The sequence below is a fragment of the Hippocampus bargibanti genome, linkage group LG16 (genome assembly GCF_051943395.1).
Source record: "Hippocampus bargibanti isolate YZ-2025 linkage group LG16, ASM5194339v1, whole genome shotgun sequence".
Taxonomy (NCBI): domain Eukaryota; kingdom Metazoa; phylum Chordata; class Actinopteri; order Syngnathiformes; family Syngnathidae; genus Hippocampus; species Hippocampus bargibanti.
In genome coordinates this window covers 12431996-12459810 of record NC_142749.1, presented here as the reverse complement: position 1 = coordinate 12459810, position 27815 = coordinate 12431996, and the positions used below count along the sequence as shown (strand labels likewise).

The 27815-nt window shown below is 41.5% G+C and overlaps 1 long non-coding RNA gene across 1 annotated transcript in view; it reads left to right on the top strand.

The window, feature by feature from the left end:
- LOC148886494 (uncharacterized) overlaps nucleotides 1-27815 on the top strand; it is a 92248-nt gene that overhangs the window by 22797 nt on the left and 41636 nt on the right. Inside the window, exons 4-5 of the long non-coding RNA XR_016117760.1 lie at nucleotides 2547-2639; nucleotides 19708-19848. This is a non-coding gene — a long non-coding RNA (uncharacterized LOC148886494). The remainder of the gene's footprint in view (nucleotides 1-2546; nucleotides 2640-19707; nucleotides 19849-27815) is intronic.

Sequence of the window (27815 nt, the reverse complement as noted above, 5' to 3'; positions counted from 1 at the left end):
GGAATTTTTGTAAGCGAATATCACAGATTTGTCTTGGTGTAACATACAACGATTCACCATTGCGATATTTATGTGTTTTCCTTCTAATTTCGCCATCAACACGGATCAACACGAAGTTTTCAGACCAAACAAAGTAGCGCAAAATGCATTGAGGTGATGCAAGGTATGTCCTTTCTCGGTCAGGGGCGTTCCTTCAGTGACGTCACGTACGGACTCGTCACCAACTCAAAAACAAGACTTCCGGAATATTCAGCACGAGTCTTAAAACGTAAAATATAGCTATATGCGGTGGAATCTTTGTAAAATACGCTCAGTAGAAGTCATTTGAATCCATTTTACAAATCATGGACACAACTTATCCGGAGACGTCAGTCTAAATCACAGCTTTTTGAATGATCTGAGTTCAAATCAGGCTCAATAATCATTTCAAACCACCAAATGTTGCGTGAGAGTGTTTACCTCAAAGCACAGACGCTTTTCGCCCAATCCAACAGACTCTTCACAGCCTTCAAACCACATGGGCGATACTCTCCGGTGTCATTTGCATCACGGTTGCTTGCGCAGCTCTCGCAAGGTTTGTTTTTCTCGCAGGTGCAGTTTTTATTTCACTTCGGATGAAAGATCAATTAAAGAGTCAAGGCGGTTACTTCAAGATTGTCTGTTATATATGCTGTTTAAATATTCCGCTTTTACACATGGCCACCATTTCCTTCTTCCAGCATGGTAATCTATTTGACCTTGAATTACACATCCAAATACCCAGGCTTGCGCACCCTCAATATTAAAATCGTTTTGATCACCTTTATCCAAAAGATGCTCTGATTGATTACAAAACATAGTTTTCCCCCTTTTATTCATTTTGGTAGTACAATCCAGAACCAAGAACCATTGTGATGTTGCATTTTTGCTGTCACCTGGCGCTTAATGATATTCAGTCGGAACGCTCTGCGGAATATGGTAATATGTCTCTGCTGTCAACACACACACATGCACAGTTCACCCACATCCTTATACAATGAGGCTCACAAAGGTAGCAGGCTTTTCTCCGCAAAATTCTGTCCACAGAAGCTGCTCCTCTATGCATGTTTTTTTCTGCTTCCATGTTCATGATTAAAAAAAAAAGTTGGACATGCGTGGAAAACAAATTCATGAAGTTTGGCATCAACAGGGAGCTCCAGCAACTACGATACCCCCCCGCAAACCCCAAGTGGTTGAGACACATTGTATTTGGTTTCCTCATTACAGCAGCCTGAGATGCTTCTTTGTATGACCAGGAGGGGAATAACATTTTTGACTTTAAATGAATAAATAGAAACAGTTCGAGCATCAGAGCTTTATTCAAGGAATTGTTTTATGATTTTATTTCTATTTTTGTTACCCTGTCTTTAAAAAAAATACTCGCGTCATATATACAATACAATACATATTGCTTTATATAGCGCTTTAACAACAGCTGAAGCTGTAACAAAGCGCTTAACATGGACATATATGGTTGCTTACTGGTGAGGTAGAACCTATTCCAGTATATTTCCGGCAAAAAGTTGATTTTTCTCATCGTGTTTTCTTAATGTTGACCCATAGAATGACACACAAAGCGTCGACACTGCAGACGAGCCCGCTTCCCATCCGTCGAGCAGCCATGTATTTTCACTTCACAGGGACTTTAAAGTCGGAATTATTTTTGTCCTAACTCCAAATTGTAACCCGGATTGGAGGTTTGATGAAAATGTCACTGGTGCCAATACCCAAATCTGCATTTTGAACATTTTACAGCTAATTTATTCAGGTGTGTCCTCCAAAGCTGTTCTTTTGTGTATAATATGCCAGGCGTATTGGTCGTCACTCTCAGTCCAAAATGTTAACATTTCCCAGCAAAAAGGGAGTCGCACTGAACACGGACAAAACAAAGGTCTAACAGCTGTTTCTTCTCATAGACAGCCCTTCCCCAGCCAAATACTGGACGGATACCAAAAAGAATTGGACCAGGCCCCCAGTGTGTCTTGTTAGCATACGCAGGCCTGGTATTGAAACAGAGCTCCCCCACTCTGTGGTCCACACGGAGATGAACAAATCTCCTCATCCTTTTCAAGAAGGATATGAAACTGAGATGTGTTTAACTGGCGTCTAAAAATGCCTCATCCAAAACAATAAAAGCAGCAATTGCTATCTTGGGTTGTATTGATTGACATTGAGTATCGTGGCTATTAGAGCTAATAACTGCTTGAGGAGAGGTCGATTTTAGTGAATGGTGGTTGCGGGAGGAGGCACAGCTGTTCATGTAGTGTTATATAATTTTCGCGTGGTATTAATTGTTTCCCACTTGAACTTTGCTTTGCGGCGACTTCATCTCTGCCACATGTAGATTGATGGTGGACGTTTGCCCTTGTTCCGCTTGTCCTTTAGCCACGCATCATTTTTTTGAAACCTCAATCTATAACATAGGAGAAAGTCTTGCCGATGATTTTTAAAATTCTGTGCGTGACCAAAATTGCTTCACGACCAGTGGTTGCTGTAATGGCAAAAAATAATCAGTGTTCTTACCAAAGGCTCTCCTGACATGAGGCGAAGGGACAAGTGATGTCTTCATAATGAAGGACTGCGAGGATTCCACTCTGATGGCTACCGACACGGCAACCGAGGTGAGCTTTATCCAGCAAACTTTTCACTCTGCGTACCCGTCAATCTTGTTGTCAATGTCAGTCATCCATCGGTTTCAACACTGCGGAAGGGAAACCTTGTAACACCGATCAGGGCCACGTACGCCACAAAATGAGTCTGTTTTCTTACATCTTCACCACTGGTAGCACTGGATGCATGGTAGCAAACGTGACTTCCCTTTTAAAAGGCAACAAACACCCCAAACAAAAAGTACTTGACATTTTTAGTCAAATGATATTTGTCAATTGTTGGTTTATGAAAACAGTTTTCGCTGCAGTCCATTCATCATACCAACTGCGACATTGTCTTCATTGTGATATGACAATCCTGAAGGTCGGATGTCCTTTTAGGGAGTGATGAGGGTAGACCAAAGAATCCGATTATCCCCGTTGATAATCTCTGCTCACATTAATTCATTCACTGCCAGACGATGTAGAAAAACGAGTCCACTCCAGTGTCAGGGTTTTTGTCATTTTCACTCAAATTGCAGGACCCACAGAATATTGAGTTTTAGGACTATATACAGTAAAGTCTCGTTATATCGATATTCAAGGGAGTCCGAAAAAATATCGATATAACCGGGACTATCGATATATCCGACCCTGTTTGCATGTAATTATCTCCGTGCGTGCATAGAAATAGTATCGATATAACCGGGACTATCGATATATCCGATATCGATATAACGAGACTTTACTGTATATTCAATGCAACCTTAGGCTCTCTTCTTTCAGCTTGAAATGGGGGCGGCTGTACAAAAAACAAATACTGCCCACTCGTAGGAGCGAAAGACATTGCCTTTACTGGCACCCCCTCGCAAGAAAACCCGACACCTCAATAAAGTTAACTCGAGTTAAATTGTCTCCATCATCTGTCTCGACTAGCTTACTTTTTGCTAAATCACATATTCACTCACTCAAACAAATGCCACATATTGTTTGCCAATGTCAAGGAGGCAAAGATGTTAAAGTTTAGGTGGTTCTGATGGAAAAATTACCAAAACACAGTGTGGACAAAACACAGTTTGATTGAAATAGATAATCTCCAATCTACTGGTATATGTTCCCCCTCCCAGAACAACTCGTTAGGAGTATTTGTTAGCTTAGCTTCTTTAGTTGGTAACCACATAGTAAACATTTTTAGGCTGATTTACTGGCTTGTATATAAATAACCTTATGTTGTAGTCAATCGAAACACCTTTCTATCCCTATAATATATTCAGACAAGGAATCCTTTGCAGGGTTGAAGCTATCAAGGGATTTTATTTCCGGGAAGATACGCATACATGTTGACTGACATACCTTGAACTAAAGAACATAATTCATAAAATGAATTATGGAATTCAACGCACACCTGCAGCCACTTGGCTCTGCGGATGGTGCGGCTTCCATGGATTCGAGAGTCTGACTCAGATCAAACGCCGGTGTCTTCTCCGGTCTCGTCTCTTTTCCACTTGCACAGTTTGTAGCTGACGAGCGAAGATGTTGATTTTATTCTTGCTTGTCACGTTTCCCGTTGCTTTTCTTCACCAATTCCCGGGAACTTTGGTCAGGAAAAAACTTGCACTTTCCCCAAAGTCGACTGAAAGGTTTCTCTTCTGTCTGATTCGGGGAGGATTTAGTCAGTAGGAAACGTTTTATTCTTGTATTCGTTTGTTGGGTAGCAAGTTGATACGCTTGGCGGGTTTTACAAAGAAGGGATCGTGCTTTGCGGTTTGAATAAACACTGGGCTGTCTTTGTTACGGATACAATCGTGTTTTCGCGATATGCGATCGTTCAAACGTAAACACAAGGGGGGGGGGGGGGGTTTGCATCACCTCTGATCTTCTGCCTCACTCCCATAAAATTACTACACAGCCTCTCGAGAGCTTGTATCTCCTTTGGATATGAAATTGCATTTTGCATCATTAAAACTCAGTCTCCCCTACAGAGGAAAAAAAATCCTGGTCTGTCCGCCCTGCTTTTGGGCACCCCTAACCTCCACAAAAAAACAAGCGTGGAGGACTAAGATCTATTGTCGAGGTTGTCGAGAAAAAAAACTTTTTTTAAAACAGGCCTTTCTGACAGAGGTACAATCCCTTCGAGCATTGTTACTTGTGAGCTGAGGGGTTCCACTCTAGCGCCTTCATGCAGTCATGCTCCGCTGCCACGCTTCACCTAAATGTACCGCACAAACTAAAGAATACATCATACTCGAGTGAGCGCATTGCATCGATATGCTTGCGTGGAATTTAGAATATCTTTTGGACAGGTGACGAGCGGTAGGCATTTGACCTCAGGCTTATTTGTGAGACACCCCGATCACAATCAGAAGAGACGTGTGTTGTTTGTCTCCCCAGTTGTTCTTGTCAGCCTCTGTTTTGTGAATCAATCAGCTCCCTGCTCGCCCTTGTGTCTCATCCGGGTGTGCCTCGTTGTCTCATCTATTTGACTGAGGACTATGTGATTGGATGGTGATTTGAAAGATCATCCCCGTATCAACAAACACAAATAGAGACTTTCGAATCTAAAAGGAAATGGCCCAAAATCTAATATCTGTCCCGGCATGTAATATATTTATCCAGTTAAGGTCTGTTAACTCTTTCACTGCCATTCCCAAATTCATTCGGGAATTGAAAAGCATGACGTTGTGCGTCATTCCTGAGTTTGTTCTGGGTTTTCTTGCAGGGGGGGGGGGGTGCCGATAAAGCGTTGGTCAGACCTCTAGCAATGTTTTTTCACTTCCATGGAGGGCAGCATTTGCCTTTTGTCCATGTTCATGCTTTGTTACAGCTTCACCTGTTGTTAAAGCGCTATATAAATCCAGATGTATGTATTCTATTTTGTACAGCCGCCCCCATTTCAAGCTCAGAAAACTCCAGACCCATATGACTTAGGAATTAACTCTTTTTTTGTTTGTTTGTTAAGAAGAGAGTATAAGGTTTCTTACGCTGAATCAAATGCTTATGTAGTCCTAAAACTCCATATACTGCGGGTACTGCAATTTGTGTGAGAATGACAAAAACCCTGGCACTGGAGTGGACACATTTTTGCACGTCATCTGGCAATCAATGAGTTAAAACTGTCTCATAGTTCGTGTTTCCAAGCAACGATTTGCCCCAAACAGAACAACAATCTACACCGCCAGTAATGTGAACCATGCTGACTCAAATACGATCCGATGTCGATAGAGCGCTGGTCAGACCTCTGGCAATGTTTTTCCCTCCCACGAGGGTGTAGTATTTGCCTTTTGTACAGTTACCCCCATTTCAAGCTCATATAATTCCAGACCCATATAACTTGGGAATTAACATTTTTTTCAAACGAAAAAAGAGAGTTTAAGGTTTCTTACTCTGCATTGAATGTTTATGTAGTCCTAAAAGTCAATAATCTGTGGGTCCTGCAATTTGAGTGAAAATGATAAAAACCCTGGCACTGGATCTGAAACATTTGTGCACGTCGACTGGCAGTGAATGAGTAGATATGTAACCTGCCCTTGTTTTGAGCACTCCCTTGAGACACTCTCACAGCAGAGCACCCCAAAATAGATTTTGGGGGGTCTTGAAACGTTAAGCTTTTGTAAGCACACTGTATGGGCCACCCGGGGCACGGCACAAAACGTCACTTTTGCAGGTTATCCTGCTTTTGAACGCTGCTCCCACTGCCCGTCGGGCACCACGCATGCTTGGAAAAGCGCCTGAGGCCACAGGACTCAACACGGACACAGTTGACTGCTGTCTCCTGTGGTGTTTTCGCGCTTCTTCATTTTGCTTCTTTGAATCCAACCATACAAAAGTTGACTTTTTTTCTTTCAGCCCCCCCACCAGCAAAAATAAATATATATGTTCTTTCTGTGGCCTTTGGAACACAATACAACTCTATGGGGGACAAATAAGAGGCCAGTTATAAAAGCCCGCTCTGTGACTGTGATGATCTCTATAGTGAATTTGATGGAGGGAGAAGCTCAGCAGGATGCATGCTCAATTTGTATAACTTCATCATTAAGAAATATTCCTACTGAATAGTATATACATTTTAAGGAGAGAAAAATAGGGCCAAGGAAACATGTTTTGGAGCTGTATGTACTGTATATGCAGGTAACATCCGAGTTACGACCGACACGAGTTATGACCACGCGTACTTACGACCATCACTGCCAGATCATCTATTTATTTATTTATAATCCTACGCCACCGTTTTGGAGGAACGCAACCCAGTTGTAACTGTTACCTGTATATATATATATATATATATATATATATATATATATATATATATACAGTAAAGTCTCGTTACGATATTCAAGGGAATCTGGCACCGATATATTGTTTGCATGTAACTCCGTGCATAGAAATAGTATCGATATAACCGGGACTATCGTAATCCGATATCGATATAACGAGACTGTATATATATATATATATATATATATATATATATATATATATATATACAGGTTGGTGTAGCACCTCAGAGTGTGACTGGGCAACACAGACGAGTAGGTGGGTGAGCGACTGAAGGCCTGCGTAATGTGAGAAAGAAGTTAAGTGCACGCTCTTGCACCTTCCGTTAAAGCCTTCACCCTGCCATATTATCCGTGGCCTCCCCTTCCGAACATCCACACACACACATATACACCCTCACGGGTGCCAATCCGATTTGCCAACTTTGGGAAGCTGTGTGTGACAGCCAATTACTGAGGAGATGACTCTCGGCGGAGTCACCTTCTCACCTCGCAGCCCCAAACATCTGCCTGTCAGAGTGTCCAGGGAGGCAAGCAGATTTCAACCGCCCAAAGAGGCGAGCAGGAGAGCCACAGTGGTCAAAACCTTCCCGACGTGGGCGTTTGCCACCATTAGTACAGGCCCGTCATGTCATTTCGTGTCACCTGATTCTCGTAAAACACGTGAAGTCAGTTCCAACATTGGGGATTTATGTAAAAAATAAAAATAAAAAAGAAGACTACTCAGAAAGTTTGGTGGACTCATGTTATAATTCTATGATATGCAATAAAAAAAAAAAATAAAAAAAATAAAATAAAAAAAAAATAAAAATAAATACATAGATAAATACATACATAAATACATAAATAAATAAATACATACATGAATAAATAAATACATAAATATAAATAAATAAATAAATAAATAAATAAATAGATACCATCAATCCTGTCTGCCCAGTTAAATTTATATTATTGTTTCCCGCAGTTGATATCGCAACCTCCCTCCATGCTTTATTTGGGTCTCCTCCAGCCTTAAATCAGACAAAGGAGCTATCGAAAATGAACGGATGGATTTTTATTTCCACTGAGGAAACTGATTCGAATGAACGAACGAACGAATGAACGAACCAGACCTCAACCATGACGCCGCCTCCCCCCACTGCCATATTTGCACGTGGGACGCTGACTGGCTGATCTGTATTTTGCCAGAAATCCATGTATTTACATTTGTGAGCAAGGAGCATAATTGTGCAGAGTCATTAAGCCGCAAGAAAACAAACAGCTTGTGTTCATTCTTGATTAAATACCAGCACCGTGTCGCGCCGCTACGACTCACCGACGCAATTTGTTGCCGACGCATTTCTTTGTGTCCCTCTTCTCACCTTTTTACTCCATCCTTTCACCCTCAGAGGGCAGTGCAGTAAATGAATAGACCCAAAGAAATGGATGCTTTTGTCTCCAGTTGTTCCGCATTTCCATTTTAAAAGCGTTATGACAGAAGGAGGAAAATCTGACAAGATGCGTTACTCCGAGGTTTTGCGGCCCCCTCTGTTCGTCATCATGCCCTGAAATTGAAGGTGGGGTGGGGGGATAACGTGAGGGGGAGGAAATGAAATACTGTTTCCCTCTCCAATGCTAAAGGAATGGACTCCATCACCTTGGAGGCAGCCTCTTACAAATTAGCATGGCTGGAAGTGATGACGGAAGACAAAAGGTTTGAGATAGAAAGGCCACAATATTTGCAATGGAGTCTAAATTCCTACTTCATATAAAAAATAAACATTTCTCTTTCTCTGTCTCTCTCTGTCTTTCTTTCTCTGTCTGTCTCTCTCTCTTGCTTTGTCTTTCTGTCGCTCTCTCTCTCTCTCTCTCTCTCTCTCTCTCTCTCTCTCTCTCTCTCTCTCTCTCTCTCTCTCTCTCTCTGTATCTGTCCGTCTCTCTCTCTCTCTCTCTCTCTCTCTCTCTCTCTGTCTCTCTCTCTCTCTCTCTCTCTCTCTCTCTCTCTCTCTCTCTCTCTCTCTCTCTCTCTCTCTCTCTCTCTCTCTCTCCTCTCTCTCTCTCTCTGTCTCTCTCTCTCTCTCTCTCTCTCTCTCTCTCTCTCTCTCTCTCTCTCTCTCTCTCTCTCTCTCTCTCTCTCTCTCTCTCTCTCTCTCTCTCTCTCTCTCTCTCTCTCTCTCTCTCTCTCTCTCTCTCTCTCTCTCTCTCTCTCTCTCTCTCTCTCTCTCTCTCTCTCTCTCTCTCTCTCTCTCTCTCTCTCTCTCTCTCTCTCTCTCTCTCTCTCTCTCTCTCTCTCTCTCTCTCTCTCTCTCTCTCTCTCTCTCTCTCTCTCTCTCTCTCTCTCTCTCTCTCTCTCTCTCTCTCTCTCTCTCTCTCTCTCTCTCTCTCTCTCTCTCTCTCTCTCTCTCTCTCTCTCTCTCTCTCTCTCTCTCTCTCTCTCTCTCTCCTCTCTCTCTCTCTCTCTCTCTCTCTCTCTCTCTCTCTCTCTCTCTCTCTCTCTCTCTCTCTCTCTCTCTCTCTCTCTCTCTCTCTCTGTCTCTCTCTGTCTCTGTCTTTCTCTGTCTCTGTCTTTCTTTCTCTGTCTGTCTCTCTCTCTTGCTTTGTCTTTTTGTCGCTCTCTCTCTCTCTCTCTCTCTCTCTCTCTCTCTCTCTCTCTCTCTCTCTCTCTCTCTCTCTCTCTCTGTCTCTCTCCGTCTCTCTCTCTCTGTATCTGTCCGTCTCTCTCTCTGTCTCTCTCTCTCTCTCTCTCTCTCTCTCTCTCTCTCTCTCTCTCTCTCTCTCTCTCTCTCTCTCTCTCTCTCTCTCTCTCTCTCTCTCTCTCTCTCTCTCTCTCTCTCTCTCTCTCTCTCTCTCTCTCTCTCTCTCTCTCTCTCTCTCTCTCTCTCTCTCTCTCTCTCTCTCTCTCTCTCTCTCTCTCTCTCTCTCTCTCTCTCTCTCTCTCTCTCTCTCTCTCTCTCTCTCTCTCTCTCTCTCTCTCTCTCTCTCTCTCTCTCTCTCTCTCTCTCTCTCTCTCTCTCTCTCTCTCTCTCTCTCTCTCTCTCTCTCTCTCTCTCTCTCTCTCTCTCTCTCTCTCTCTCTCTCTCTCTCTCTCTCTCTCTCTCTCTCTCTCTCTCTCTCTCTCTCTCTCTCTCTCTCTCTCTCTCTCTCTCTCTCTCTCTCTCTCTCTCTCTCTCTCTCTCTCTCTCTCTCTCTCTCGCTCTCTTTGTGTCTGTCTGTCTTTCTCTCGCTGTCTCTCTCTCTCTCTCTCTCTCTCTCTCTCTCTCTCTCTCTCTCTCTCTCTCTCTCTCTCTCTCTCTCTCTCTCTCTCTCTCTCTCTCTCTCTCTCTCTCTCTCTCTCTCTCTCTCTCTCTTTCTCTGTATAAACGCACACACAACATATGGGATGCTTTTTTGATGGTGATTTCGGAAAATCCTGTCTAGGGTAGACGTTCATCTCAATGCATCCACACTCCAAATGAATCATGCATGTGCAAAGATACCACTACATCATAAACATCCTCGGCACTCAAGAGATCCCCGCTGTCTGTATACAAGCAATTAAAAAGTCGATTTTCATGATACGTCCCATTTAATAATTCAACCCCATTAAGCCCAAAATAGAGATGGTGCAACCTGGAAGCTCCATTAAACAAAAAGTATACCACAGGTGCACTCTTGAATACAACTTCCGAATGTGCAAGTTACCAATAGTGGCACATAACGTTGTGTGTATACATGAAATCCTTTCACCTGTCGCTGCGCTGCGAATGTTTGAAGAAGAGGTTTTATGGTGCCGGCAGCAGTCAGGCACACGATGGGTGCATAGCTGAAATATTCTGATAGTGGAGACTTATCGCAGTTTGCCTGGGGGGAAACCAATCCTAATCTAAGAAAACTCTAAAGTAACCTCGGGGTAAAAGAGACTAGACCCCCCGCCACCCGCTGATAAGGACAAACACAAACTTTTGAAGTAAAGAGATCTCCGGAGAAGACTGCATACGTGTCTTTATTCCTCTGTCCCTTTTGTTTTCTTCTCCTTTGCGATTTTTTTCTTTTTCGGCCATTTGCAAGTAGACAATAAGAAGAGTCGCAATTGCCTCTGCTTCTAGACGCTGGACAAACGCAGACGCTGCCTGAGGAGACAGGGAAAGTCCTCGGGTGGCCCGAGGCGACTTAATAACTCACCCGAGGCGTCAACCTGACAAGAAAAATCTTAAAGTCACCGATGTGAATACACAAAAACACACGCAAAGACTTTGCGAGCTGCCACAGCGTCCGGCCGTCAGAGTCGCTTTGCTTACACCTGTGTCGCGTGCGACAAGGCACGGTTGCGCTCGAGAAAAGAGCTACAGGTCCTGTCACAGCAACCGGCGAGTGATACGGAAGCCGACGTATGTTACTATGCAATTGTCGCTTGCATTTGGTGCCGCGCTCTGTTCAAATAATTAACGATGTCTACCAGACCCATTGATTGAGAGACCATGTTGAGAGAATTTTAACTCATTCACTGCCATTTGTGCACTAATGTGTCCACTTCAGTGCCAGTTTTGTTTTCTTTGCCACTCGAATTGCAGGACCCACTGAATAGTGACTTTTAGGGCTACTTAGAAACCTTAGACTCTCTTCTTTCATCAAAAAAAGGAGTTAATTCCTAAGTTAAATGGATCTGAGCTTGAAATGGGGGCGGCTGTACAAAATACAATTCAATACATACATATTGATTTATATAGCGCTTCAACAACAACTGAGGCTGTAACAAAGTGCTCACAAGGACAAAAGTTAAATGCTGCCCCCTCATGGATGGGGGAAATAAAAACATTGCCAGATGTCTGGCCAGCACTTTATCGGCACCCCAGCAAGAAAAACCAAAACCGGAACAAATTTGGGAATGGCGCTCCGTGTCATATTTTCAATTCCTGAATATGATTTTGAATGAATGATTTTGGATAAGAGGCGGGGCCTCCAATCCCAGTGTTCCAAAATAAATTTATGCATATAAGTGTATGCAGATGAGACATGTTTTTGTGTGTGCAATGTTTTGTTGCCGTTCAATCAATTTCAGGAATTCAGTCGACTACCCGTTGAAACTAATTTAGCCACAGAGGAAAAGCAGCATAAGCGCCGAGAATTAAAACAAAACAAAACAAAACATCAGACTGCAGTCTCATTAGCATATGTCATCAGGATATTTTTAGCTGTTTGTGTTTGTGTAAATGTCATCCCGTCTGTCAACCGTCGCAAAAAAAAAAAAAAAATCTCAGCAGGTTCGCTATTGCAGTACAATTATCTTGGCCCAGACTATATTTGTTGATTTATATCCCTATCAATTGTCATTTACTGGGATTGATGCAAATATTTGTGCATGTTATTGTTGCTCCAATAGTCATTTATTAGGAATTCAAATGCAGTCATGGTATAGTTACATGTAAGTAACATTGTAATTACGACTTGGTGATAGATTGCAAGGAGGTAATTATTGTGCATTTGAAATTTTAAATGAAAAAAGGCAAATAGAAACAAAGTTATGTGTTTACATTGTATTGATTTAAAAAATAAGGGTAACATCATGTCATGTTAAAAAACAATCTATTTAGAAACATTTGAATTTGACTGCACAGCCCGTAGTTCCCTGTTGTGTTTATTATTATTTTTTTTTTAATGATTAAAATATGTGGGTGGCCACTCAAAACTTACAGCCTGCTGCAAAGAGAGCCTATGCCAAATTTTGGACTCCACCACTTTAAAGGCTAGAAATGATAGTGGGAGGTGAAAAAAATATTCTTCCCCATTTCAATACAAAATTACATTTGCATGAATACTCTCCTGATATGCGCCTACTGCAAAGCCAATCCCGCACTCGAAAAGCTTCATCCATCCGTTTTCGAGCACTTGTTCAGGGTTCAGAGGAATGCTAGAGCTGAGTCATCCGGCTGAAATCCGAAATGAATACAGTAGTTATATAACAATAATGCTAATAGTGCTAACCACCATGGAGATTGTTGCACATACCTGCACTGCCGGCTCTGTATTTGGATTGGATTGGAATGGATTAGCCTTTATTAGTCTCGCAGTGATGAAATGTACATCTCACAGCAGCAAAGTGATGAAAAGCAAAATACGTACAGGACCTGCTGTAAAGGCAGGCACTCTCGCGTCACCATATTGAAGTCAAAACAACAACAACAAAAAACACTAAATAACAAATGTGACACGAAGCGGTAGCCAGACGCGCCAGTGTTCACTCAACCAGGAAGTGTACACCACCAAGAACATTCAAATACTAAATAAAACTACTCACCATTTGATGACAGTGCTCTGATCTTACCTTGAAATGGGCATCCTTTTTTCTTCATTTCTAAACGTTAGCTAGCTAGCTGTGTCCTAGCTTTAGTTGCACTAAATGGAGGATTACAGCGATTGGGAAATTGTTTTCGTTAAAACAATATACAATCATGTTTTCATGTGTGCTTTTGTCGTCTATTGATGCCTTTAGCCGACACAAATGAATGACTATCAATGTTTTATCATTGTGATAAAAACTGCCTTAAAGTGTCCTTGAGAGTTTTGAAAGGCGGTTATAAAAACTGTCCCACGCTCTGCGCTGACACGCCAACATGAGGCTGACAAAAAGGAGGCTGTGTTCGGGGTACAGCCTGAACTGGTTGCCAGCCAATTGCAGGGTACCCATTTACACCTAGGGGCAATTATGACTGCTCAATTAACCTGCTGTGCATGCTTTTAAAATGTGATAGGGAATCGTAGTACCCCGGGAGAAAATGCAAATTCTACACAGGCTTTTTTGGGGGGTGGTGGTGGTGGTGGGGTGTAAATTGAGCTGCGACCGAAAAGTACAACAGACTCTCATCCTCTGCAGAAAGTATATGCCTCCTTTCATTTCACTCACAAAAGACAGAAGAAGACAGAAGTTGAGCAAACTTTGCCAGAAGCCGCGGGCTAAAAACATTGTAGCGCTTCATTCATTACATAAGCTCCCAGTCGGTGAACTTTTCACATGAGCATACATTTGAAATTACGGCACCTCTTTTTGTTGGTAAACGTACCAAATCGAATACCAATTTTTTGTTTGTCCAGTGTGAGGTCTAGGAAGATAACAGATGAGGTAGTCTAACCGAGCAGATCGGAGCACCGACTGGAGAGGTGATCGCAAATCTATTGGTCAAGTTGGAGGTTCGAAGACTCGCCAAAGGGCGTGGATTTTGATCCAAAAATTTAAGATTGAAATTCCAGCGTCATTTAGGTCCACATCACGTTCTGTCCTTTTTCCATGTTCAAAAGGAAGCGCCTTATCATCTTGCCTGCTGCAAATAACCTTTTTTTCACAAAAGCTGATTGAAGTGAGTTATAAGTTTTGAAAAATTTTATTACATGGTGCTATTTTATTATAAACAGTCATATTCCCTGTGTTTGCATCAAAACTCCACAATGATTCTTCAGATTGGACAAATGGACGACTTGTTGTCCACACATTGACATTGAAAGGACAACCAACATCTCCGGACAAGTGGTGTCCATAATTTGTAAAATGGCTTCAAATGACTTCTACTGAGCGTATTTTACAAAGATTCCACCGCATATAGCTCTATTTTACGTTTTAAGACTCGCGCTGAATATTCCGGAAGTCTTGTTTTTGAGTTGGTGACGAGTCCTCACCCTACGTCACTGAAGGAACGCCCCTGACTGAAAAAAGGACACATTGCAGCAGTCCTTCCATCACGTCAATGCATTTTGCTGTACTTGTTTGGTCTGAAAATGTCATGTTGCACCAAAAAGAGGCAGAAGAGGGCGACAAAGCTCCATGTCAGGAATTTATCATCCTGTGGAAACGGGCTGATTAATTCCTCACACGGAGCTTGGTCGCCATTTTCTGCCTCTTTTTTGTAGCACACATTTTCCCCCCTATTGCCTCAAAATGGCACGGAACAAATTCTTTAATCGATTGCAAACATGTATGCTTTCCTCTTCAGAACTATTTGAATCATATTCATAACTGGATGAGTAACAAGAAAGCATCTTCTCCGAATCTGAAGCCATTGTTTTGATTCTCGAGCAAGGCAAGACTTCCTGGCGTGACGTCACGAACAAGGGGGCGGGACCTTCTGAAACTGAAACTTTCTGAGGTCATTTTGAAGTAGTTTTGGGACAATTTAAGTCATTTTTATTGGTGTTTTGCATTTGACCAAAAATATTAGCCTGCGTTTTTTTGGGTATTTTAGATAAAACATTTTAGATATAAAATGTTTTTCTGATGTCAGTTAGGAAACAAAAAAAAGGTGTCAGTTGTCCTTTAATTGAACTCTGCAGTTGCAATTTGAAAGCCAGTGAAAAAGCAAGTTGTCGCATGGATACATTGTGATAGATTGCTTGAATTGGTTAGCTAGTCAAGAGTTACGTTGTGCATCCTTCATTTTATTACGTGTTAAGAAAATAGATGGCTGGATTTTATCGCATATACAAGCCACACATGTACATATACTGTCGCAGAATTTGATGCAGTTCTGCGACCAAGTGGCAACTGTCTACTCTGGTTTTCCTTGAATGTAAATAATCCTTAATTGTCACTTTTTGCAAACTTTAGTCTGGCATAAAATAAGATAAGGTTTTTATTGTATTAAAAAAAAACCTCATAGATCTGAATTTTCTGCACCTCCTAAAACGATGAATCTCAACAATGGACAATTCCAAAACGGCATTTAACATGACTAAATGGTGTACTTTTGAGCCAATTACAGTCGCTGTGAAATAGTTACATAATGATGTTCTCCTTTACTGCCTCGCTGCAGTCCTTCTCGATGATAACAGAATTAATGAACGCTCAGCGAAAGCGAGCTGACAGAAACCCAACTTTCCTTTACACTCCTAATTGTTCCACTGAGACTGAACCTCGCTGATACTCCTCTTGAAGGACGCATGCTTCTGTGTTGCTCGATTGACACCCCCACTACCACCACGACATCGGCCAATTCCTTGCCTCATTCTCCCTAAACTAAACTCATTCTCATCTGTAATGGAAACTAATTTATGTTGATTGCACGGTGGCGTATGCATCACAATCTGATGTTAACTTTGAAATGATTTGCATTGATATTTCCCAAATGGGTGTTAGCAGGAATTCAGCTTGACAAGTGTGTGTAGTTGAAAGTTTCGAGGTCCTTGATAGCATTGCGGTTCTTTTGTCTAACCTCCTTTTGCAGATCCTCGCCACCTTGAGTAGGATAGCAGCATGGAAAAAAGTGGTAAAACAAATGCAATGCTTTTTCCCCATTGTGCATGCGGTGAAAAATTTGTAGGTCGCTCAAACTAGTTGCTGCGGCATCTGTCCCGATATATGCGATGATTTTCACTGTGAATTTGCATAGACACTGAGTAAAACCTCAAGTTGTGCTACCTGAATGGGAATACAGAGTGAACCACTACACAGTCACTCACACAATCACTTGCGGCGATCTTGAAAAGAATAAATAAATAAGATTACAAACATACCAGACATGACACTCAAAGCCACTTGACTTTCATTGTATTTCCGATCAGCAATCCGAAAGGAGAAAGCATTGCTCGACATTGGCGTTTTGCTCCCCGGCTGCACATTTTCTCATAATTGGGCTCATAAATCCCCCACTTGTCACCCAAGGGTCTCAGATGCTTCTGGTATTATGGTCCACTTCCCCTACGCCTCTGTCAGTCCCTCGTCTGTCTCAGAGCCGCCGCAGCTCCCCGCAGCTCCCCGCTGGCTCTTATCCCTGACATTTCCCGCAAGTCGCATGAGTTATGTCTTTGTCAAGACTGTCAACATCGAAATGGTCCGCTTCGATGACCTGACATTGACCAGAGTGCTCACACAAACTGAGGGCGCAGTCTGCTAAGCACCCGCTCCTGGTTTCAATTCTTTTTGCTCAATTTTTATCACCCATTTATCTTTGTATTTATTTATTTATTTATTTATTTATTTATTTTTGTATATTTTTACGGATGCATATTTGTATATTTTAATATTTATATATTTTTTATATTTGGTATTTTTGAATGTTTGTATTTTTGTGTTTTTGTATTCGCATATTTTATTTATTATTTGGATCTGTACTTTTATTTGTATTTTTATGTATTGTATTGTTTGTATTTTTATTTATTTTATTGATTGTATTTATTTATTTATTTATTTATTGTATTTATTTAGCAGGTTCGCCAAACCGAAAATAAAACAATTCCATAAAGCTTCATCGGTATAATTTACTGTGAAGTGACGACCCGTCTTGTCTCATTATGCTGTTATGCTCACTGCTCACCTTAAAAGCTCCAATTTGGTGGTAATCAGAATAGTGATGCTCAAAAAAACAAAATAGCGTCTTCATTACCGAGCGCTTTCTAAAAAAAGGGGTCCACTTGTCTGTGTTTTCTGTAAATTTCACTTCCAGATGGATCCATCCACTCAGCAAAACACATCTAATGTCAGGTCAGGAGGAGTGTACTCAGATTGTATTAAACTGTCAAAACAATGGGACACATCTCATTAAAAGAACACTACAGTTTTGTATAATTTGGAAGAAATGTATCAGTTCGTTTTGGTAAATAACTTGAATGCTTGCTTGTGTGGTTGCGCTCCTATAAATGACTAATTAACTTGTCACCTACTTGAACAAGTGTGCTAAAAGACCCACCTTAGAAACTGCAAGGTGGGCAGCACTTGTTCGGTTTGATGATGCATAATTATCATCAAAGTTTAGTACATTTGAGTTAAAAAATATGGAAAAACAACAACCAAAACAACTCGACAAATTCCTCATTACTGACCGATATGCTTTGTATTTATATCCATCTCTCCGTTTTATGTTGCCTGACTTTTGGTTGCCAAATAATCACACAGAAAAACAAACAAAAAAAATATTTCATAACCCTCTTCTGTGTATCTTTTTGTTTTTGTTTTAATTTTGGACGATACCTTCCAACAGTGGCGGGCCGTGCATGTCACCCCCTAGGCCTTCATTTATGCTATGTCTGAATCACTCCACAGCTGCGAGTGTGGTGTGATATTACTACACATCCAGTAGAGGATGTCGTTGGCCAGGAAATAGCTTGTGACTTGAAAAGAAATACTGTCATGAAATTGTTTGAATTTTTACTATGAATGTGTGGATTCATGATAACTTCATAAAATTGCAATATTATTGACTATTTTTGCTAGCTTCTGAGCTCTCCAACCTTAATGATATCCATCTATTCTTGAGAAGTCCGTATTGAAAATGGCTTTAACAGTATTTCTGCAACCAAGTCCATTTCTTCTTCTCGGTCAGTCATTGTGGGTTGACAAAACTGCTATTAAATCAACACAAAAATGCTCGCTACAGATACAGTGTGCTAGTTCTGGCCAATATGCACTAATCACTAGTGGCTAGTAATCCTATGATTGGCTAGTGACTAGCCAATCCAAATTTGCAAAAACTCGGACGTTGCCAATGCCTTCAAGCAGGTCTTGGGTTGCCAACTCCAGCTCTGATTGGTTAAAGCAACAGGTTGATCAACACATTTAATGCGACAGAGCCTGCACAACTGATTGTGAAAGCGTCCAGGTAGATTTCTGACCATGATGACAAATGATGACCGAAATGTGATTGGTTAAATGCTTAAATACAAAAACACATCTGGAAGCCTTTCAACAGGGGACAAACAATGAAAGGAAGCTGAAAATCAAATTTGAATTATTTAATAAGAATTCATGGACAATATATAATTCACATTAGACTGTGATTAAGATATTTAAGAGCCAGCAGAGAAGGCCTTGCAGGCCCTGACAGCCCACCACTGCCTTCCAAAATCCACCATACATTAGGCCATTGGAAATATTGCAATGCAAGTCCGCAGCGATTAAGCAGCAGGTTAAGTTGAGGAATCGGGACAAGGGGGAGGAAAAAGTAAAAAAAAAAAAGATTTTTTGACAGCCAGCTCATTATCGATGTCGTTATCCTCCACTGGCCAGTTCCTTCCTTCTCTCTCTATTTTTTCTGTCTCTCTCTCTATCTGTCAGTGCAAGGATAAAATCCCTCTCTCTCTTGAAGGCTTAGTCGAGATTATTCCGGTCTCCCGGGGGACGGTGGAGGGGATGCTGAGATGCCACATTACAGATGTAGCAAATGTTAAAGTGAGTTTAATGGGCCTGAGGTTGCACTCGGCAAAGGGGGGCGAAAGCAACAGAAGGTACAAAGAGGCTTTGTTTCTTCCCATTTCCTTGTTCATCCATCTCAGGCGCCGCCTTATTGTCCTCTACGCCGCTGTTTGCTCAATCGATTCGCTCGTTTTATATCTCACTGTTAATGATGTAATCACCGGAGATACTCCCCGTTCCATACGAGCGATGGGCATCGGGGGATGTCATTTTCCCTTGAGCAATTCACACTGGATGGGCCCGGCGACTGGAATCTCATGAATAAAGACGTCTTGCCGGCTGACTGACAGGCCTGTGAGCATTTCTGCCTGGCGTAAGCTTTGAAGCCGAAGGGAGCAAGTTACAAATCTTTCATTTTCCTCATCCACATCGCCCGAGTCACTTCAACGCACGCCTGCCGAGACGCTCGGCATCTTTAATTGGCTTGTTCCTTCATATTCTAAATATTATGTTGTGTTTTTCCCCCCCTTCGTACCCATTAAAGCCGCGTGTTGAAACAAGCCCCTGAGACGGGACCCTTGAATAGCAATGTACCTTATCAAAAACACAGCACGAAGAAGGAAATACGAAAGCGCACCTGGGAGCCGAAACGAGTCAGCTGTACAATCAGGATGTTTATGCCATTTCATCCATGAAATGTTTGAATGATGTACCGTACGTATTTTTCACGGATTTCTTTCTCTCTTTCTCTTAGATGGCTCCTTGAGCCCTTAAAAGACATAATTGGAAAAGAAAAGCTATTAAATGCTAACGACACATCTTTGGATCCTGGCTTGAAAAAAGCCGCAGTCTGCTGCATGTTCTTCAAGATGCTGCACAAAGCACGTCATGCTCAGTAAGTACTAAAATGTTCCAGCGGGACTCCTTTGAAAAGAGCCGTTTCATAAGGTCCAGTGTTTGGAAGCACGTGGGTGATTTCCTCGGTGTATACTGCTCGGCATTTTGTCCTACCATGCAAAAACGTTTACTCTGTTTTATTATGTTCAAGTGGTTGAACATGCTTAAATCATTATTATTATTATTATTATTCTTTTTAGCTAAGTAAACATGTACCGTATTTTCTGGTGTAAAAGGTGCACCCGAGTATAAGGCGCATCCTTAATGAAGGGTGTATTTTCAAACCTTTTCCATATATAAGGCGCACTGGAGTATAAGGCGCACCTTCAATGAATGAAAAACGTTTTCCAAATATAATACAGTGATACCTCGGCTTACGAACGGTTTAGCTACCGAAATTTTTGCCTTACGAACGTTAGAGAATATAATCTTGGCATACAAACTAGTTTTCGGGAAACACACGGAGCGCCACAATGAGTGATGTGTCGTTCGCGAACGAACCGGTTCTTGGAGCTCCTGAAATGGCAACCAGCTTTTTTCCCCCTCTATTCCCCGCCCCCGGTCTTCGGTTAAAGCCGCACGTGATTGGTCAAGATCCGTGGTAGAGGAGGGAGGAGACGCACGCAGCAGGACACACGGTGCAGGGAGGAGGGGTTGCAGAAACAGAAACACACACACACACACACGAAAGGGAGACGACAGAGCTTGAAACAAAAGAACAAAAGTTATACAAAAAAAAAGTGAAAAGAACATGGATAGAAAACAGTGAAATTTGGACTCGTATCAACTTTTTTGATAGTTCAAAGGCAGAGTGTAGACAGCAAGGTTAAAATATCCCATCAATCAGGCTCCACAAATAACCCGCACAAGCGATCTTTATAATTTGAAGAGAACATACAAGCAAAGGAACCAGCTATTAATGATGTTTCTCGTATGTCTGCCTGCATCTGTTGCTGTTGCAATATAACAACTTCGAAGATGTACAACCCAGAGTTGCTTGAGACCCTTTTTGCAAAAAGCTATCCATTCCATCAAGCCATCAACGACCATCGCAAAGGTAAATAAAGTGACTTTATTATACTGTACAGTTTATTTCTTTTATTACAATACCATAGCACATTTATTATACATAAAATAAGGTATATTGTTTGTAGTTTTAAGGTTTGTTTAGTTGAATATTATGTTTTATGGGGACCTGGGAACATATTATTCCCATTTTAATGGTTTCCTATGGGAAATGAATGTTTGGAATATACACTTTTTGCCTTCCACACACTTTCTGGGAATCAATTAAGTTCGTAAGCCAAGGAATCACTGGATATGAATATATAAATGATTTCCACATATAAGGCACACCACACCATAATGCGCTACATTAGAGGCTGGGGTTACGCACTACTTCTTCTACCGGGGGAAATGGAGTCAGTGGCTGCCGGCAGTAGTTGCAAGACCTTTTGAGGCTCAATATTACTTCACATATAAGGCACCCCTGCGTATAAGCCACAGGGTCATCATGTCCCATAAATGGCACTGTTTGTCTTGAAACTATAAGACAGTGGGCGTCTCCCAGGGCATCACGCAACTGTTATATTGCCAAAGTGACCCCAAAATGCATCACGACCGCCATTTTCCACATGCACCAAAAATAATTATGAGTGGCCGAACACACAGGTCGCGCAGCCCCCCCCCCCCCGCTTATCAAGAATAAGCTCTGTTAATGCCTTGTGATTTATTGTTATTGATTGAGACATTATAGAGAGCGTGACATTTTGATTCAGATACAATCATTCACCTTGTGTCTGATTTGTGGCAGCAATCCTTTTCCGTTGCATGTTCTGATTCCCCCTTACCCAATGCCCCCCCCGCCGCGTCTCCCCTTCCTTAACAACTCTGTCAGGGTATCTTAGCAACACGTCAATCTTCATTCAGCAGGCCAGGTAATTTGCAGCTGGAGATCGACCATAAAACGAAGACCGTGAACTCGGCTGATTGTCAGATGGTCTAAAAATGTCTTTTAACGGCTGCTTTGAATCAAAACATACATGGGGGGGGGGATTTGGAGAGGGGGGCATCCGTTTGTGCATGTGAGGTGTCTCAAACCATTTTCACAGCAGAATAGCAAGCATTGAAAGAAAAGAAGCACCCACAGACACTCTGTGATCACTCTTAGTGTGCCTCCACCCTCCAGCAGCCCGACCTTAAATTCGGCTTCCACCTATTTCCTGAATCCATTATCCGTTTTATGCATACATCTTCCATGAGCTTCGCTGGGGGGTGGAGGGGGTTAGTCACATCCTGGAAACAAACTGGCAGGGGCTTGTAGTTGCGCGGGATGCCACTAAAGGTCTTGAGGGTGTGAAATTAGATAAGGGTAAAATATTGGCAGAATTTTTCATTGTTTTTGCAGTCTGGACAAAATTGTCTTTCAAAATATGACTGAAATAAACACAGTTTCGTTGCAAAAGATGTATGAAGGGGAAATAATGAGAAGAGGTGACTTTGAAGGGGAGGGACCTTATTAGCTTTAATATTTGAATATGTATATATTTTGCTGAATAAAGTTAGAAGTGGGCCACAATTGGGGTCATGAATATAAAATTGAAGACCGCTATTGATCTGTGTATTAACTCATTCGTTGCCATTCACAAATTTATTTGGGCATTGAAAATATGACATAGTGTGCCATCCTGAATTAGTTCGGGTTTTATTTTTATTTACATGGGTGCTGATAAAGCACTGGCCAGACCTCTGGAAATGTTTTTCCCTTCCTTAAGTGGGCAGCATTTCCCCTTTTTCCATGTTCGTGCTTTGTTCTAGCTTCAGCTGTTGTTAAAGTGTTGTGCAGTATAAACCAATATGTATGGATTTCATTGTATTTTGGACGTTCACCCTCATTTTAAGATCATATAACTCCAGACACATATAATTTAGGAGTTAACTCTTTTTTCTGATGAAAGAAAAGAGTCTAAGATTTCTTACGTTGCATTGAATGATGATGTAGTCCTAAAACTCAGTATTCTGTGGGTCTTGGTAATTGAGTGTACATGACAAAAACCCTGGTACTTATTTTTCCACATCGTCTGGCAGTGAATGAGTTATCAATATTGTAATGCCATTGTGATTGTATTGTCTTAGAATTTCATGAAAATGTCATCATCACCATTTCTCATGTCCTGGAGGAATCTCACAATTCCACTGACTCGAGCAAAGAGCACAAAGTCCATTTTAAACACCCTTGCGCCGACCAAATATGGTCCCGTTCCTGATACTTGACAAAAAGTAAGGTGATAAGGACAAAAAAAGGCACCGTGAGAGAATGCATAATCAAAACTAGCATGCATAATTTCACACCTCCTTCATCTTTTGAATACTTTATGGGACTTTGAAGGAAATGTGCGTATATGTGTGGCACGTTCAACCCGTTTTCCAACTAGAAATACGGTAAACCCCCCCCCACACACACACACACTCCCCACTCCCCTTTGTTGCATCCTGTCAGCAGTATGGCTTGAGCTGAGAGATGCCACCTGGTCTTTGTCCATGTCAGAATCAGAATCAGAATCAGAATCAGAATCATCTTTATTGCCAAGTATGTAGAACACACAAGGAATTTGTTTCCGGTAGAACACGCTGCACTAGTATCGTTGTCAAAAAAAAACTATATTATTCCCCAACTAATATTCCCCATGGCCCCTCCCCTTCTCCATAAGAACCCAATCACTCATAACTTGCCATACAATCAGAGAATGGGACAAATGTCAGGGGCGTGCGTGGGTGTTGTCGTCGGACAAGGTTTGAGATCACCGGGTTTTGTATCGCAGCAGATCAAATCATCTCCAGTTGGGTCTAATTTGCTGCCACCTGTTGATAATCAGCCGCGACGTGAAGATATTAAGACTGTGACAAAATTACTTACGTCAAAATTGCGCGTATAACCCCAATTATGCAGGCGCCATTAACGTCCGTGTGATGCGTTCAAAATGGGAACATGTAGCTTTTGTCTTCTTGAAGAAATCTCACTTTTGAAGCCCCCGTCCCCTTCACTGTAGTTAACATTTATCATTGTGTTTTTTTTTTACTTTATTTATATATATTTTAGCAACTCAAAAATTCCGCCTGTAAAGATGACGTTGAATGACGAGTTTCGGTCCGACACTCGGAAATGAACATTTCAGATTCGGAATCAGAAACATCATCTTCATTGGCCAAGTATGTAGAACACATAAGGAATTTGTCTCAGGTAAAACACACTGCACTTGTATCATCATGAAGAAACACATATGACAAATAAGTATGGAGGACACTACTAAAGGCTAATCTAACCGAATTCCGTAACTCATTCACTGCCATTCACAAATTTATTCAGCACCAATCCCGACTTTGTTCGGGTTTTATTTTTTTCATGCTTGGGTGCCAATAAATAGCCGACCATGGCCTCTGGCAATGTTTTTTTTTTTTTCACATGAAAGCAGTATTCACCTCTTACCATGTTAGCGATTTGTTAAAGCGCTATATACTGTAAACTAATATGTATGTATTGCATTGTATTTTGGACGGCCACCCTCATTTTAAGATCATATAACTCCAGATCCATATAATTTAGGAATGACCTCTTTTTTATCTGATAAAAGAAGAGAGTCTAAGGTTTCTCACGCTGGATTGAATGTTTATGTAGTCCTAAAACTCAATATTCTGTGGGTCCTGGAATTCAAGTGACAATAACAAAAACACTGGCACTGGAGTGGACACATTTTTGCATGTCTTGCAGTGAATGAGTTAATGTAAGTTGTACCTTGTAGGAACAAATGTGAGACAATGTGCAAAGTATCAAGCAGACAGTGGTTCAAGTGAGTACAGAGCTGCAGCTACAATGATAATGCTAATAAATCAATGCTGTATCACAGGGTTGTGCAAAATTGCAAAGAGGCACTATACAGTTATGTTTGGGTTACTGTTTAGAGATTTAATGGTGAGGGAGAAGAAGCTGTTTATTTGGTGCGCATGGATCGGTAGCGCCTGCCAGAGGGGAGTAGCTGGAAAAGGTGGTGGGCAGGGTGTGGAGGGTCCAGTAGGGACTGCCATGAACTCAGTCAATGTCTGCCACTGTTTATATTAATACACCCACCATGTGCTGTACCCCACTGATAATATGCGTACCTTAAAAGACACACAAAAAATAAATCCCACCAAAAAAACTAAAAAACAAATACTAAACATATATCGATGAGAAGGTTTCTTCAGCCGTCATCTGTACAATTTCGGACGTTGCTAGCTTTTAGGTGCTTTTAGGTGCAAATGGTGCAAAAGCTAGCAACCACTCATTTGACGACAATGAGGTTAAAATCTTAGCGAAAGAACATAGATGGTTTGAAAGGGGGGTAAAAGAAGCGATTCTTATAAAACAACAAAATCCTTCATTAAACCGGTCTGGTGGGGTGAGGTTCAATTTGGATCGTTCATACAATAGCCTGCTTAGGCAAAACAGGTTAGGCAACATTCGTAATGCTGATGAGGTGATACCGGTGGGAGTGGGGGAAATGGGCCAGTCGTTAGTCAGGAATGTAGAAACAATCAGTGGGGCCACAGGGAGTGTTCCTCTGCTCCCCCCAACCTGAGAGTAGGGACCTATCATAGCTGTGTCCGGCGCCGCCATGGCTGGACATTAGGGATATATAAATAGGGCCGAAACGACCAGTCAGACTTTAGTTCGCTGACGAAGCCTCTTGGATAGGAGGCGAAACGTCCGAAACCTTCAAAATTGTACAGATGACGGCTGAAGAAACCTTCTCATCGATGGACCACTCCTGTACGACTGAGAGTTTACACAGACGTACTAAACATATACTGTCATTGTATTTCCCAAAATGAAATGTCAGTCCCTCACTTATACATGCTCATCGGCAACAATCTCAGATCACACCCACCCGGCATCACAGACACTTGATACAAGAGCTACTTAAGCAGCCAAATGTCAAACAATTTCCTCTAACAAACATGCAAATTTATGCACCTCGGTGCTCAAAAACCTAATCTAGGCGTTAAGAGGGTACTGACTGTTTGCGGTCTTTGTTGTTGAATATGCAAATTCACCCTGCGTTGTAAATATGGAACAAAAATGACAATGGTTTGTATTATGTAAAGAGATGAATTTGGAAAGTAATGATATATGCAGAAGCCTCCAAAATCAAACGCACACTTCCATTCTGCTCGCTCCCTACTCTAGTTTCACATGTATTTTCCCAGAGGGAATATCGCCTGATTTTTTTTTTCTTGTCAACCCACTGTCATCAAATCTCAAAATCTCCGTAAAGTATGGCAGTGTACGTTAATTTACATTTCAATACAGTATTACAATTGCGCATTCCAAAGTGTATGCCACTTTCTTAAAGAAGTTTAGCCTGGGTCGTAAATGGTAGTGAGTCTTTGCCACTTTTTTAATTTGGCTAAGTGGCTTGACATTGCAAGCAAATTTGTTGTGATTTGCAGGCTAGTATTTACGTGAATAGGTATTGCTACATTGCATGTCTTCATGTTGCTGTGCCATTGGTGTGCAAACAGCGTCTCAGAGGTGATGCTTTTCATTGGCTTCTATGTTTCCTACCTCTTTATCACCTTGCATGATGTCACACATAAGGACGTTTTTGAAGCTGCTTTTAAATAATTTTGGTCAAATTCCAAACTTCAGGCTTTAGAAGGGCCACTGTACAATTCATAGTCAGCCATCACTGTATGTACTGTAACAATGAACCAATCTTCTTTCCATGGAAACCCAACACATTAGAGGGTACTATAGTCATTTCAAATTTATTATGTGAAATAAAACACAATTTGATAGCGGTGATGGATATCTAACATAGTTTCATCCGACAAACACTCACTCACATAGATAATCATTTTAGCCCCCGCATCACTTTTGAAACCTAAAAAGTAAGCCAGGTTTGCTAAACTACACACACACATGCATACGTGTTTTTTTCTACATGGCGGGGACTTGGTATGCGAAGGATTTCCACCCGTGGGGACCCTATTTCAAACATGAAAAATATATATTTATGAAACACACACACACACACACACACACACACACACACACACACACACACACACACACACACACACACACACACACACACACACACACACACGTACACACACACACACACACACACGCACACAACTTTCTCCCCCACTCATGTGTAACATCAGTGTACACAAAATCTTTGCCGAGTGTGGGTGTCGATGACTCCATCAACAGCTTGTGACCTGTAGAGATGCCGCAATGTTCAGGTATTTAACCAAACACAAGACGACATATTTTCATTCACAGATTTGTGAAAAAAGTACAGTACGTAATCCCAAAACTCTTTTAAGGTTGTACAAGTTTGAAGCATGTTGAGGGGAAATGTTCCTCAAAAATTGCAAACCATTTTGCGAAAATTCAGATCAGTGGGGATCGCAAGGGAGGAAATGATTTTGGGGTGCTTTTGGGTGTTTATTTTGGTGCAAATTCACTGAATGGACATTGATAATTTCTTCCATTACAGTGCCACAAACCGATGAGTTTACGTGACAACAACAGTGGACTTACTGAATCGGAATATTGTAAAGGATTTTAGATTTTAAGCTTACTTTTCTCTTGCCAATATTCTCAAGGCTGCAAATGTCATTCTTACTTTCAAACCTTTCAATTACTTTTTAAAAAGTCAGTCATTCTCAACACACATTTGCATTCTCATCACACATTTGTTTTCATTTTGCTTTCAAGTTTATTATAAAAGAGTAGTAACCTTCAAATGCCATTTCTACCACGACAAACAAAACAAAAACGAGAAAACTCGCAAGCTACCGTTGACCGTTACGCCACCCATATTTGTTTTGATAGAGCGATAGAGTGAAATGTGTCCCTGTTTTGTCCCGATACAAAACTCATCAAACTAAATTGGTCGCCATCATTTCATTTAACGT